The 16,308-nt window shown below is 41.5% G+C and overlaps 1 long non-coding RNA gene across 3 annotated transcripts in view; it reads right to left on the reverse strand.

Moving 5' to 3' along the window:
• The window catches only part of LOC142134212 (uncharacterized), a 45,927-nt gene extending 32,966 nt beyond the window's left edge, over positions 1–12,961 (reverse strand). For 2 of the 3 annotated variants that reach the window (XR_012686998.1, XR_012686996.1), the window contains exon 1: positions 12,881–12,961. This is a non-coding gene — a long non-coding RNA (uncharacterized LOC142134212). Of the gene's footprint in view, positions 1–9,203; positions 9,316–12,880 lie in introns of all 3 variants that reach the window. The other variant, XR_012686997.1, reaches the window with a different exon arrangement.
• Positions 12,962–16,308: the final 3,347 nt, after the last annotated feature.

Consider the following 16,308-nt stretch of genomic DNA (forward strand, 5'->3'; position numbering starts at 1 on the left):
TCAGAATAAAAAGAGCAACTCGGAATTTCCCAAAACAGTTATCTAGCTTTGCATGTTAAGCTCTTTATGGTAAGCTCCAATTTCCCTAAACTCAATTGAAGAGCCAGAAAAGCCAAGTTTACTTTGAAATGAATCACAGAACTCACAGATTTGCAAAGGATTACTCGCAGCAGAACCATCTGTTTCTTTTTAGCATATCATTGAATTCCCTTATATTTGGTGTTAAAAGTTATTGTTTGAATCTGAACCATTAAATGTCCATAGCTGGGCATCATGCAGTCATTTCCTAAGCAGCAAAGTGGCATGTGCATGCATCTTGGGGCAATAACAACTTTAGAACAGAGATTGTTCACAGGTCTGCTGCCTGGCTTTTAAGACTTGGCAACAACTGTGGTATGCTTGCAAGTATCTGCCAGACAACGCTGTTGCTTAATAGCAGAAACATGTGTTTGCATGCATACAGAAACATACAAGAAAGATAGAAAGGGACACAGTCACAATTTGGCATCTTCTTAACGGGGGAGGATGCGCTGGATGGTACTAGACTATCCACACCCACTCCATATTGGGACAAAGCCAAAAGTGAGTAGCTTGTTCAGTGCCAAGACAGGAAGTAGATCACACAGCCTATCCCAATCTATTTTGTTACATCTGTATGTTTGCATAGATAGCTCACTAATGGTACAGCCAGCACACCAGTTCTAGTCGCATAAGACAAAGACTGACAAGTCCAACATAGCGCATCAGTACTATGTCCTGCTGTAGCTTTGTACCTTGTGATCAATCCTGCCCCCCCCCCATCTGCTTGTGTCATGCCTTGGAAGGCAAATGCAATGACCGTTACACACAAAGATAGAATGGTGGGGGCTGATTACCAATACAAATCTGTGTTTACAGATGCAATGATGTGCAGAGGGCATGACAAATGCCAAATACACACAGTGCACTGTGTACTTAAATAAATAAATAATAATAAAAAAAGAAAAAAAACATGGGGATCCTGAACCAGCTCCATGCTAGACAGTCTGAATTGAGTTTCACTAGTACATGGAGGCAACTATTATGCAGTCACGCTGCTATAGTGCAAACCAGCTAGTGTAACGGACTGGCAAAAAAAGTAAAAAAAATAAACGGGTTTCACAAATACCAGGGAATCCTTTCTCATCATTTCACAGCAGTCAGATGGGTTGTTTTTCATTTTAAATGAGATATCTCCAGTCTTATTTTAAGTCATTTGGGCTACACAGGATACAGAAAAACGAAAAATGTCATTTTATTTTTACTGATGTGTTAAAATGAGAGTCTGAGGCAATTGTTTAGGTAATCCTGACCCATGAAAAACAAGAGATTGTCCATTTCCAGGCTGATGATAGTGATGGGAATTTCGTGCAGAGCTCTACCGAATATTACCAGCATTTCCACTGTGCTCAGAAGTGGAAGCATACTGAATCTGTCAGGTGTTCAATGTGTCAAGTGCTGCTGTCTAGCCTCCGCTCTCCTGCATCTAAAAGTGCTAATGTTACCAATGTGTCCAGCATCTCATCTGAGAATCAGGGGTTGTCCATCACATCATTGTAGTCAGAGGCCATTACCGCATAGAAATTACTTCTATCAGTGACAAGCAGATGGCAGTTAGAGAGAGCTGCACTTTATTACATATTGTGGCAAAGGGAGTGGCTTGCCATAGGCTCTAAGTGAGGAATAAGTTATTTGGCTGACAGTCTGCAGACCAAGTCACATACAGGTGTAGCACCGCACTTCAGTTTAGTTGCATGCAGGTCTGAGACATATGTGTTACAAAGCTGAAGCATAAAGTGTGACTTACGTACATGCTTTCACAGTCAGTCTTTTTCACAGCAACAGCAAAGCTGTGAAGATGTCTGCAGTCAAGCGGGGTTAGAGAGCATCTGCAGGGAACTCCTTTTAAAGGCAAGATGGGAGTGTCGCCTGTCTGGGAAGCCAAGCCTGTGGAAGGAGTCTCAAGACTGATTCATAAAAGACTGATTAATTTGTGTGGTGCGACCGATGCTAGTTAGTGGCCGGTGTCCAGTTAGGGAACTGGGACTAGTAATTAGTAGGGTTCCTGGTGTCGTCCTGGCGTTTGATTTTGCTGTTATTGTGATACCAACAATAAAGCACTGTTTGATTTGCAACAAGAAGTTCTTCGTGTGAATGATGTTTGCAGGGTGCCTGTGACACAAGAAGGGGCGCTCGTGCTACAATATATATTTAGATAGAGAGACAGCTTTAAACAGAAGAGTAACAATAGGGGACCAGGAAAAAACCCTGTAAACACTGTGGAAACACTGCTGGGTCTATATCATGATTCACTGTTCCCCCTCACTGCCTCATATGATCACCTTGTTACAAATATTAAACTGACAGCAATTGAAATTTACAGAGTAGTAGAGAGGAGTGTCATCATACAAATAGCAGGATTGTTTCAAAGCTCTACTGAAATACCCATTGCAGCACAGCTGCTGCACAGAGTTCAACTGTCATTGCTTTAGCCATCTGTGTGGCCTCTGTTGCAAGTGCCAACAAAACTTTTGTGAACAAGGGAAACAAGTGTTCTGGCCATGTGGCCAGCAGCAAGAATGATGCCAAAGAAATATGCTGGGCACACAGCTATTTCGAGCTGGCAGATAATCACAAGAGCTCAAATACAGCACGTCTGTAGTCTTCTCCAGAATCAGAAGATGAAGGAGGTTCAACTAAAGTAAATGGTGATGGGCAGTCATTATTACCAGCAGCTCACTGTCTGAGACTAGTTTCATCTTTCATGTCTCCAACTTTCACTGTCTTTCCTTATTTCAACTGTACCACAACACAGGAAAATCTAAAAAAAACAAAAAAAAAAACAAAAAAAAACCCACACACACTTTCCCCACCAAGAGCTACAATTGTTATTACACAACCTTATGTATCAATTGTTCCCCACACCTCTTGTAATTGTAAGAAATTGTAAGCTCATTTAGACAGGGGTATCTTTATCCTCTGTTTCATGTTATTTGTATCATAGTGCCCACAATCAGGGGCGGGCTGGGCCGGGGGGCATCGGCCCCCCCGAGCCGCTCAGATTTTGCACTTTTAGGGCCGGGGGTAGGCCGGCCGGCCGCCCCCGATGCAATTTCTTCTGATTTTTTTCTGCGGCTGCATCTGATGTCATCAGATGCGGCCGCGTCAGCGCACAGGCGGCCGCATCCCATGACAGGGGATGCGGCCGCGTCATCATTGACGCGGCCGCATCCCCTGTAATGAGATGCGGCCGCCTGTGTACCGCCCTGCCTGCAGCATCCCAGCCCGCGCCTGCCCACAATGTACTGCTTTATAAAAAAATAATAATAATAATGGTGTAGTGTTGGACTGCATCTTACTGGACATGAAATACACATACATTTTCTATGCAATGGGCAGCAAACTGCTATGTGGCAGCTTCCAGTGCACCAGCAGATCCCCTGTCAACAGACTTCTTTTCTGCTATCGGCAGAAGGCTCACACTCAGCTTCCTGTATATTCTCCAGCAAACATGATAGGGATCAATGTATGAAGATGGCAATGACGCATGAGATGGGGCAATTGGATGGCAATGAGACATGTAAATGGGCAGTGAGGTGAAGCAACATGAAAGTAAGGGTGTGCACCGGCCACTTTAGGTGTTTTGGGTTTTGGGTTCTGATTAGCTTGAGGTTTTGGGTTCTGATTTGTTTTGCCAAAACACCCCACGAAAGGTTTTGGTTCTGATTTCGGGTTCTGATTTTTTTTTTAAAAAGCATATAAAGTGCTAAAATCCATTATTTTGGTTTTTTTTCACTCCTACACTATTATTAATCTCAATAACATTCATTTCCACTAATTTCTAGTCTATTCTGAACACCTCACACCTCACAATATTGTTTTTAGTCCAAAAGGTTGCACCGAGGTAGCTGGATGTCTAAGCTAAGCGACACAAGTGGGCGGCACAAACACGTGGCCCATCTAGGAGTGGCACTGCAGTGGCAGACAGGATGGCAGTTTGAAAAACTAGGCCCCAAAGAGCACATAATGGCCAAAAAACAGGTGCAAGCTGGAATTGTCCTTGGTTCCCCGATGCACTAAAAACTCTTTCCAAGTACACACTAGAGGGGGCTTCCAAACTGCCTTTTTTTCCTGCCAGTAAAAATAAGGATTGTCTGACATGTCTACTTGGATGGTGTCAGCAAAGTAATCCTCCACCATTTTTTCAATGGTGACAGCATCCAATGCAGCGACAGTAGACATGTCTGCAATGGTTGGCAGGTCCTTCAGTCCGGACCAGATGTTCTCAGCATCCCCGCCAGCGGGTCTTTTAGGAAAACTCAGCTTTTTCCTCGCAGCCATAGGTGTGGAAGAAAATGAAGGAGGAGCTGTTGGCATGTCACGGTCCTTTTCAGAGGACAATCTCCTGACCAGCAGGTCTTTGCACTGCTGTAGATTTGTGTCTGCCGGAAACAAAGACACAACATACGCTTTAAACCGAGGATCGAGCATGGTGGCCAGAATGTATTCCTCTGACTTTAAAAGAGTGACCACCCTCGGATCCTGGCAAAGCGTACGAAGGGCTTCATCCACAAGAGCTACATGCTTGGTGGAATCGCAATGCTTTAACAGCTCCTCCCTCACTTTCTCCAGCTGCTTCTGCAACAACCTGATCAGGGGAATCACCTGACTCAAGCTGGCAGTGTCGGAACTGACTTCGCCTGTGGCAAGTTCAAACGGCTGGAGAACCTTGCACAACACGGAAATCAGTCTCCACTGCGCTTGACTCAGGCGCATCCCCACTCCTTTGCCTATGTCGTAGGTGGCTGTGTAGGCTTGAATGGCCTTTTGCTGCTCCTCCATCCTCTGCAGCATATAGAGGGTGGAGTTCCAGCGCGTCACAACCTCTTGTTTGAGGTGATGGCAGGGCAGGTTCAGGCTTTTTTGATGTTGCTCGAGTCTGCGGTAGGCACTGGCAGAATGCCGAAAGTGTCCAGCAATTTTGCGGGCCACCGCAAGCATATCCTGCACACCCCTGTCACTCTTCAGGTAATGCTGCACCACCAAATTTATTGTGTGGGCAAAACATGGGACGTGCTGGAATTTGCCCATATGTAATGCCCGCATTGGCGTTCTCTGACACCACAAATCCCCAGGAGAGTCTAAGTGGGGTAAGCCACTGCGAAATTATTTCCTTCAGTTTCTCTAAGAGGTTGCCAGCGTTGTGCCTCTTACTGAAACCGGTGATACACAACGTTGCCTGCCTTGGAACGAGCAGGCCTTGTGGAGATGCTGCTACTGATGCAGCTGCTGCTGTTGCTGCGGAAGGCGATGCATCTACCCAGTGGGCTGTCACAGTCATATAGTCCTTAGTTTGCCCTGAACCACTTGTCCACATGTCCGTGGTTAAGTGGACAGTGGGTACAACCGCATTTTTCAGAGCACTAAGGACACTTTTTCGTACTTCTCTGTACATCCCGGGTATTGCCTGCCTAGAGAAGTGCAATCTCGACGGGATTTGGTACCGGGGACACAAAACCTCCATCAACCGTCTAAATCCCACTCCACTGATGGCGGACACCGGACGCACGTCTAACACCAACATAGCTGTTACAGCCGCAGTTATCCGCTTTGCCATAGGATGACTACTTCGTGCTCATGGCAAACGACTGTTGTACGGTCAACTGTTTGGTGAAAGACGTAGCGTTCTTTCGACTTCCCCTCTGGGAAGATGACCGACTACCAGCAGCAGCAGCGGCAGTAGTAGGCGTACCGCTGCAGGATCCTCCGGAAGAATCCCGTATTGAAGAGGACTCAGTCATGTCGGTGACATGGCCTGCCGGACTATCTCTGATGGAGTTCGCGGAGGAAGTTGACGAGGAGGGTGTTGCTGGTGTGTATACAACAGGACCAAGGGATTTAGGTGTCCCTGGACTGCTGACGGTCCTACCCACAGGTCCTGAACTAAACACTGAATTATGAAGGTTCTTCAGGTGACGTTTATATAGGATGTCCCTAGGTGGCCAAGATCCTTACCCCTGCTTATTTGAGCTTTACATAAGGTACATATGGCCATACATTTGTTGTCTGGATTGGGATAGAAATAACTCCAGACTGAAGAGGTGGATTTTTTGGTCTTCCGCCCAGCCATGACGATGGGCTTTTTCATCCCATGGACACCAACTGTTTCCCCCCCTGGTGCCTCATTTAAGATAACCACATCAGCATCCTCCTAGTCAAGTTCCTTCTCAGCGCCAGCTACATCAATATCCTCCTCCCGGTGTACAACATTGACACCTTCATTAGCCAAATCTGTAACTGGACTGTGGGTGATCCTTCCAGCATATGCAGAGGGCGTGCTGCAAATGGTGGAAGGAGCCACCTCTTCCCGTACAGTGATGGGAAGGTCAGTCTTCGCAACCACCAACAACATTGGACTCGCCTTGGGGATTTGTGATGACATCTCTTTAGAAGGCAGAGTTGTTTGCTGTGTTGTTGATGACAGCTTAAGTCTCTTAAATTTTTTAGAGGGGGGGAGGAGGAGGGCTTAGATCCTTGGGTGAAGCTGAACCACTAGTCATGAACACGGGCCAGGGCCTAAGCCATTCCTTGCCACTCCGTGTCGTAAATGGCATATTGGCAAGTTTACGTTTCTCCTCAGATGATTTCAATTTTCTTTTTTTGTTAATTTTAGTGAACTTTGGCTTTTTAGATTTTACATGCGCTCTACTAGGGGATTGGGCATCGCCCTTGGCAGACGACGTTGATGGCATTTCATTGTCTATGTCATGACTAGTGGCAGCAGCTTCAGCATTAGGAGGAAGTGGTTCTTGATCTTTCCCTACTTTAGCTTCCAAATTTTTGTACTCCATTATAGTTTAATCTCTGGTACTAATATTACTGGACTGCAGGAACAGTGAACGCATTTATATATTGCAGTACTAATATTTCTGGACTGCAGGGACAGTGAACGTAGTAAAATATTGCAGTAATATTTCTGGACTGTAGGAACAGTGAACGTATTTATATATTGCAGTACTATTATTTCTGGACTGCAGGAACAGTGAACGTATTTATATATTGCAGTACTAATATTTCTGGACTGCAGGAACAGTGAACGTATTTATATATTGCAGTATTATTATTTCTGGACTGTAGGAACAGTGAACGTATTTATATATTGCAGTACTAATATTTCTGGACTGCAGGAACAGTGAACGTATTTATATATTGCAGTATTATTATTTCTGGACTGCAGGAACAGTGAACGTATTTATATATTGCAGTACTAATATTTCTGGACTGCAGGAACAGTGAACGTATTTATATATTGCAGTACTAATATTTCTGGACTGCAGGAACAGTTAACGTATTTATATATTGCAGTACTAATATTTCTGGACTGCAGGAATAGTGAACGTAGTAAAATATTGCAGTACTAATATTTCTGGACTGCAGGAACAGTGAATGTAGTAAAATATTGCAGTACTAATATTTCTGGACTGCAGGAACAGTGAACGTATTTATATATTGCAGTACTATTATTTCTGGACTGCAGGAACAGTGAACGTATTTATATATTGCAGTACTATTATTTCTGGACTGCAGGAACAGTGAACGTATTTATATATTTCAGTACTAATATTTCTGGACTGCAGGAACAGTGAACGTAGTAAAATATTGCAGTACTAATATTTCTGGACTGCAGGAACAGTGAACGTATTTATATATTGCAGTACTAATATTTCTGGACTGCAAGAACAGTGAACGTAGTAAAATATTGCAGTACTAATATTTCTGGACTGCAGGAACAGTGAACATATTTATATATTGCAGTACGAATATTTCTTGACTGCAGGAACAGTGAACGTATTTATATATTGCAGTACGATTATTTCTGGATTGCAGGAACAGTGAACGTATTTATATATTGCAGTAGAAATTTTTATAGCCTTTTTTATAATTTTTTTATATATTTTTTTAATTATTTTTGTATACTTCTTTTATAAGATTTTGAAAATTATTTTTGTATCATTTTTTTTATTTTATTTTTTTTATAACTTTTTAATCATTTTAAAATAACAATGGCCTTAGCAGAACAGAGCACAGGACACAGCACCACTGGACTGATCAGAAGGACAGAGCACACCACAAAGTAACCACTGGATTAGCAGGACAGAGTGACAGGACACAGGAGCAGGAGCGCCACTACTACAACCTTCCCTGATCTGACCCCTAATGAAAATGGCGGCCGCAAGCGGGGAATTTATGACATCCGAGTCTCGCGAGATCCGACGCGAGACTTGGACGTCATAGCCTCACTTTCGTCTTGTTTCCCCCCTGGAAATACCTGAACTGTGCTCGGATCCCGTCGGATCCGCACTGTTCGGGTGGGCTCGGATTAGCGCAATCCGAGCAGCTCATGTCTACATGAAAGTGGACAATGAGAGGCTTGAAATGGGACAATGAGGGTGGTAATGAGAAGGGGCAACGAGTGTGGCAATGAGAAGCATCTGAGGGGTCACTGAGGCTGGTAAAGAGGCACCAATGTTATATTTTCTTTAGAATCAAATATATGGAAACTCCCCTATAGATATCCTGTGCCTGCTTCGGCTGTTGCAGTCTATTTCCAATCACAAACATGCAGCACCTGCTAATTTCTCGGTGGACAGTGCCATCATTTGGTCATGTACAGCACACAATTAACTGGTACTCATAACTCATATACCAAATGTAATGTTACAGAGATTGAGAATATTCAAAATAAGTACTTTAGTTCATGAATTGTACCACACTGGTGTGGTTGCATTTGTAACTTTATAAAAGGTAAGTGATACAGCTAAGGAATACATACTGAAGTTTATGGACAATAAACTGACCCCTGTACCCTGCAACAACTACATTAATCATGAATATAAAACGCTGCCCATGTCTACGCTATGTACAGTACAGAACTGCACCTTACAATAACACATGTGCTGTACATAGCCTCAGTTGTTGTCTTTTTCCTCATTCATAATTAGTTATAACTCATTATACTCAGTAGACCCAGCAACTGGTTTAAAAATAACTGTGGCTAATTTACACAAATAACATTCACTTACAGTATATGAAGCGTGATGCTTCATACAGTATATACTATATAAATGGTACACATATTAGGTCCCTTAATACCATATGAGCATTGATTAAATGCCAAAGCCAACCTGAGTATAATTGTTGCTGACCGTGTGCATCTCTTTATGGCCACTGTCTACCCATCTTGTAATGGCTATTTCCAGCAGGATAACATGAAGTGTCGCAAAGCACACGTCGAGCCTGATTCATTAAGGAAAGGAAAGTTATTAAAAAAAAAGAAAAAAAAAAAAAAAAGAGTAATTTTGCACCTAGGCAAAACCATGTTGCATTGGAGGGGGAGGTAAATTTAAAATGTGATGGCAGATAAATAAAGCTATCAAGTATTTGTGTGCTACATGAAAAAATAGCCACTTATGTGCAAAATAATAAACTAATTTGCACCCCTTACATTGTAACATGGTTTGTCCAGGAGAAAACATACTCCTTTTTTTGCCTTACTTTCCTTAACGAATCAGGCCCATCATCTCAAGCTGGTTCCAGGATCATCATCATCTATTTATTTACATAGCGCCACTAATTCCGCAGCAGTGAGAGTGAGTGTGTGTGTGTGTGTGTGTGTGTGTGTGTATGTGTGTGTGTGTGTGTGTGTGTGTGTGTGTGTGTGTGTGTGTGTGTGTGTGTGTAAACATAACGCTAATAGTACTTGTATAAAGATTGTCTGATGTCAACATTAAATTTTTATGCACAGCTTTTGTGTGTGTGTCTTGGCCACATGGAGATTATCAAATGTCCAAGGTCACAAGGAGCAGACATTGGAACACTGTATCCAGACCTTACTGAACAGCCCTTGCTAATGTTCTTTGGGAGATGAAAATAGAACATTATTGAAGATACAAAAGGTAATAATAGTGTGTTTATATTTCTAACACAGTCAGCTAGATGTATCCTTGTTTCAGGACGCCTGTGTAGCTGTATGTGTGGGATTACTAGCACACTTTTCCATTACTATCTTTGAAATATTAGTGCACTAGTATAATGCTGCAAACTGTAATGGTAAATATTTGCTTAATCATACAGAACACCAGGTACTCATATTTAGAGCTGATTAGTGATCATTTTTTGCATTAATGACCCAAAATAAACAAGCTAAATTAAATTTCTAATTCATAGTTGTCTGCTCTCCTGGATTGTCCAGGAGACTCCCAGAATATTGGGAGACCTCCCAGCTTCCAGGGAAGGTAGGGTAAGCTCTCAGACCCCCTTTATGCTACAAGAAAATGAAAGTCGAGCTCCAGCACACAGAAAAAGGTACAGCACAAGAAAACAGCTACTGCTCTCCAGCACACAGAAAGAAGTGCTCTACCAGAAAATGGGCACCACTCTCCAGCATGGAGGACTGATGTCACAAAATAGCTGTACAAGAAACGATTGTCCCTGTCTGTCAGTCATAGTTGCCTACTCTACCAGAAAGTCTGGAAGACCTCCTGGCAAGGTAACCTAAACTCCCAGATCCCAGGCTGTGCCTCCTGAACTGCCGGCTTGCGCATGTGCGCACATGAGGGCACAATGCTGTGTGTGAATCTGGTCTGGCACAGGTACACTAGCCAATAGGTGAATATATCAGGGAACAGCAATTAGATTGAGGTTCCTCGTGACTCAATCAGTTAGCACGAGGCTCATATTATAGAGCCAGCCATTTTTCATTGTTCTTTTATAAAAAAAAATATTATTTATTTAAATAGTTTAATAGATACAAGTCCAAAATGTATTTGAAAGTTTAAGAATTTAGAGCCAATTTCTCAAACTCTAACAAAGTAATAAATTGCTTATTGCAGCACTAGGGATTTTTTTTTATTGCAATTGGGCCCCCATGTTTCTGCATGAAAGACCTTTTTTATTTTAGATCTGCAGTAAGTTCACTGCTGTGCAGCTTGATCATTGCTGGCGCTGCCCTAACTTTTAAGGTAATATAAAAATAATCATCACTTCAGCTCTGCCTGACTATACAGCCACTAGCATTGTTCCACTCATACACAAAACCCCTCTGGCGGTATATGCTGCACACAGTACCATAGGTCCCATCTGGTGGCACTAGATATGCCCATGGCCGGAACTATGTGTTCCTTGCACAATCTCAATGAAATAATTTTTCAAAAGTAGTCAAGTATGGTCTAATCTCAGCTTTGTGATACAAGTATGTACACATCTCTGGTAACATTTTTACTGCTATTGTGCATACTGTGGAAACCAATTTCTAGCTCTTGGAAAGATCGGAAAGAATATTGGTACATGCTTAGATTGCATCTAGAGTTGCAGGAAACCTGCAAAACATTTTACAACATTATCTGCTTAGGCAACTAGAAGCATCTGGTCATCTGTCAGAGAGCCCATGGTATTAAACAAATACAACTGCATCTATTTTATGGAGCACCTACTTGTATTCAATCAATCAATGTATCTCTATCAAATTGCATCAGATATGGGACCTTTGAAATACAAGTTAGATTGCTTTGACCCTTTTATTTTATCTAAATTCTAAAAATCCTAACTTTCTCTTTTGTAGATCTCAAAGTTATTTGTATGACCGTAAATTGTAATTGTTTATAGGCTTTAAAATGTACAAGCAAATAAAGTTGACAAAATTTACAAACATAGAAAATATATTTTAATGATGATGTATACATTTCTCATCTTGTATTAAGTCCACACCTGCATTAACTTTTTAAGTAGGATATTTTCTCCCATACAAAACTATCAGCTCTCAACGATCTCTGAACAACTACACGTGTGCAGACATCTGGGCCACCAAGCAGGATAACAATGTTTTTAAAGATGGAAGACAAAGGATGTGGTAACTAAGCATTACAGCTCTGTAGTATGCTTTGGATAGACATGCGTGATTAAAATGAAAGAAGACTAGGAAGTGGCATATGGGCCAAGTTTTCTATAAAAACTATATTTTTGTCATCTACAATGCAGTTAAGTATTCGAAGGGAAAAAGAAATAAAACACATTTTTAAACAGAGGGATGTCATGCAAAAGCTTGATGCTTACACATGGATTGGACTCCACATTGAACAAAAAGAAATGAAAAGGTAAAGGCAAGGTGGGAAAAGACAAAGCAAAAACACATAGTTTCCTACTCTCCCGGAGTCTCCCGAATTTCTAGGAGTCCTCCAAGCTTCCCGGGAGTGCAGAGCAACTTCCTTCATCCTACTCGCTTCCTTAGTAAGGCGGGCAGGGGCGGGGCTCATGGCCTCGATTCACGGTGTCATGGGGGCTTGGCCACGCGGCTCGCATCATTGTGGCCTCGACCCCCTGCTGCAATAGGCTGAAAATAGTGGTGTATAGCTGAGGGGGCAGGGCCTAATGGCACGATCTGCGTGATCATGCCCCCGGACTCGGCGGCAACATCTCCCTTCCCGAAGGGAAGATCTCAAAAGTTGTCAACCATGCATAAACAACACATTGTCATATCACAAAATAATGTGCCATGCAGGCATATAAAATAATGCATTTCAAATGCCAACAGAATTTCACAAGTCTAAATCAGAGTTGGTTTAGTATCTTCTAGTTCTCATTTAGCAGTATTTCTTATTTATTAGGAGATATAGAAAATGGCTTGCACAAGTAGAGGACACTACCCCCTGTATTTATTCCTCATAAGCAGGACCCATCTGATCTCTTCAGCCAGCAAAGACTCTGGGCAAAAGTTTATATAGTGCAGCTTGTAAGAACACATAACCCAGGGTATGGCAACCAGGGTACAAAGCTACAGTTTCAGAATTTCCACCTTGATACTTACAATGAAGGATCTTGGACTAAGTCTTTGAGGTTTATGCCACTCCGATCTTCTGCAAGGTTCCTGAAACAACTGTCACTCACTACAAAAACAAAGACAGAAAACATAATCAATACACGTGTTTAGATGTTGATCACTTTGCAAATTACATTTAGTTCATCATAAAGCAAGCAATGCCTTTTCTTAACAGAAAGTCTTAATAACCTGCGATGAAACGTATTTAAAATTGAATTTCAATTATTTACCATAAAGTATATTGTTTAGGTTACAGACACTTATTTTGTTTTTGTACAATGCATATGTTTTCCATGCACACTTTTAGGCTAATCATTTATAGCAATAACTAGGGCAACAGCGACATATGCAGGCTACAGAGACCTACTATAGAGCAATAAAAAAAATTAACAAAATTATTTTTTCCCAAAGCCTTTACATGAAGTTCGATTATACTTAATTTTACACAACACAGCAAAACCTAGATTTTCATTTGCACTGGAAAAGAAAAAGATGAAACTGCAAATTCATGTCGGATTTTTTTTCCTTTTAATTAAAGAAAAGGTATGATGCAGTACATCCCAATATAAGGAATGAAATAGAATTGCTTGCAAGTGCATATGCGCAGCACAATTTTCTGCTTCCGTAAAATGAGTTGCACTGTGCATGCCCACACCTTGAAAAAAAACAACAAAAAAAAAACAGTAAAAAAAGTCCTAATCTGCGCTCCCTAAAAAAGCAAGATGTAAACAAGCTGCCAGCAGGAGATAAAAGGAAACCCCGAATCCTCACAGTACATAAAATAAAGAAAAACTCCTAGGCGCTGAACATTCAAACAATCAAACAAAACACAAATAGCATGTAAAGATGATGTGTAATATACTAACATTAGAAATGCTTCTGGCCAGATAACATACAATACAATATAAAATACCGTATATACTCGAGTATAAGTGGACCCGAATATAAGCCGAGGCACCTATTTTTACCACAAAAAACTGGGAAAACTTATTGACTCGAGTATAAGCCTAGGGTGGGAAATGCAGCAGCTACTGGTAAATTTCAAAAATAAAAATATTGGGGGGTGGCATCAATGCATTAGATAAATACACAATTTTTTTATTAAATCTCTGTTTGTAAACTAATAAGAGACTATCAGTAAATGTTAATCTGGTGTGGAGGAGAGAGAGGGGTCATTCTTGATGAATTGTCTTGTGACCTTTGAATCTTGGCATGGCCAGATATATGTTTTTCATGAATGTTTATTACATGTGATGAGTGTTTGTAAATGTCTTGAAATTAAGTAGAAACATTGCTCAACTGGAGAACAGGTACACAAAATCTCTTTGAGAGAGAGATTGATTTTACTTACTTACTGGGATTAAACAGGTGGCATACCAAGCTGGAAATTCCGGTTACCCTGGTGTATTGAAGACCCTTAAAAAGACACTACACAAGGAGCGATCATCAGCAGGGTGTCCCCAAAAATAAGAAGCAGAGTTTGGCTCCGAATTCACCCCCAAGACATAAGAGCCGCCAATACAACAGTCGAGGAAAGAGAGAGCGGTCTTCAAACTATCACTTCCGCAGTGGAACGCATGTGCGTTCCACAGACAGGAAGTTCGGCATTTGGAACGCAAGTTTGCGAACTTCCTGTCTGTGGAACGCACATGCTTTCCACTGTGGTAGTTAAGACCTGAGGGACCGGAGAGGTAAGTTCACTCGTGTATAAGCCGAGTGGGGCTTTTTCAGCATAAAAAATCTGCTGAAAAACTCGGCTTATACACGAGTATATACGGTACAATAAAAATTCAATAAAAACAAATATTGTGGATCCGGAACAAAAGGGAGTGAAAAAAAGGGGGGGGGGGATATTTCCCCAAAGTCTTCAATCGAAATCCCTCATAGTCTTTCCCGTCTTAATCCAAATAAAGGAGGGATCCGTTACCCCAACCTTCCAGCACAGTATAGGTAAAGTGTAAACTAAGTACTTACAACCACCTAATGAAAGTCCAATGTAGAAACGGATGAACGGATCAGCCCACAACTCCTGCGGCTGTGATGGATTTGTGTGAAAGTCTCCACCCCTCCAGAACAGCTGATGTCGTAAAGCCTGAACAATCCGATGGGCGGTAATGATAAAGTATAATGAACTGCCGTAATACAGGAATGAATGCCAGATGAGTTCCGATCCTCCCGATGGAAAGAAAATACATAAAAAAGTGCATGCAAAAATTGATTGATCGATCAAACAGAATGTATTAGTCCACTCCTGCGCGTTTCGCCTGGTAACAACCACGGTTTCGTCAGGGATCATAACATGGAGCAGTCTAATAAACAAGCGCTCTTTATAGTCTCCTCCTTTCAACAATGATCTGTAATTGGTAGTCAGGCCAACGGGGGTGTGTTCTTTCAACACCAATCTGCAAATTTCAATCAGACCGACGGGGGTGTATTCTTTCCAAGACGGAGAGAAATCAGAACAGATATAATAAACATGTAATTACAGCAAAAACATATAAACGTGAATGACCAATAATAAACAGAACAATAAAAATTAGCTATCCCCAGATAAAAAGGTCCCCAGATCGAGATCCACATTGAGACCCTTAGGAGATAGGGTGCCCAAATCATAAATCCAACGAACCTCTTCTTTGGATATTCTCTTGATAAAATCCCCACCCCTCCAATCTTTAAGGACTTTCTTTATTCCCACAAATTTTAACAAGGAAGGGTCGTGGTTATAAAATTTAGTGAAATGCTGCGGAACGCTATGAGTTTCTAATTGATTTTTTATGTTCCGTATGTGCTCAGAAATTCTAGTATGGAGGGACCTGATGGTACGCCCTATATATTGGAAGCCACATGGGCATTCGATTAGATAAATCACCCCAGTTGTGTTGCAGGTCATTTTTTATTTGATATTAAATTCTTTCCCTGTTGAATAAGATTTGAATGACTTTGTAGAACTAGTTGTCTTCTGCTTAGTTGTTCTACAAGCTATACAGTGTGTACAGAAATAAAAACCACCTTTTCTTTCTTTTAGCCATGTTTCTGAAGAGTTCCCAGCATTAGATGGAAGGAAACTAGAAACTAGTTTATTTTTAAGGTTACTGGCCTTCTTATAGACAACCATTAGTTTCTTTGGTAAGAATGAAGAGAGTTTCTCGTCCTTTAAGAGAATATACCAATGTCTATTCAGAATTTTTTCAAACTTCCTAGAATCGCTACTAAACTGTGTAATAAACAAAGGACAGGTGGGATTTTCAATTTTTTTCTTTTACTTTGAAACAATCAATGTGTTTCTCTCCAATTTAAAAAACCTCGCCTCCAAAACTGAATTCAGAGCACAGAAGTATGACACCAAAACTAAAGAGAAAATTAAACGATCTCGAGGGAAGCGTGGAGGACAGGGAACTAGGGGCAAGGCCCAAGAT

Source organism: Mixophyes fleayi, unplaced genomic scaffold (genome assembly GCF_038048845.1).
Source record: "Mixophyes fleayi isolate aMixFle1 unplaced genomic scaffold, aMixFle1.hap1 Scaffold_458, whole genome shotgun sequence".
NCBI lineage: Eukaryota > Metazoa > Chordata > Amphibia > Anura > Limnodynastidae > Mixophyes > Mixophyes fleayi.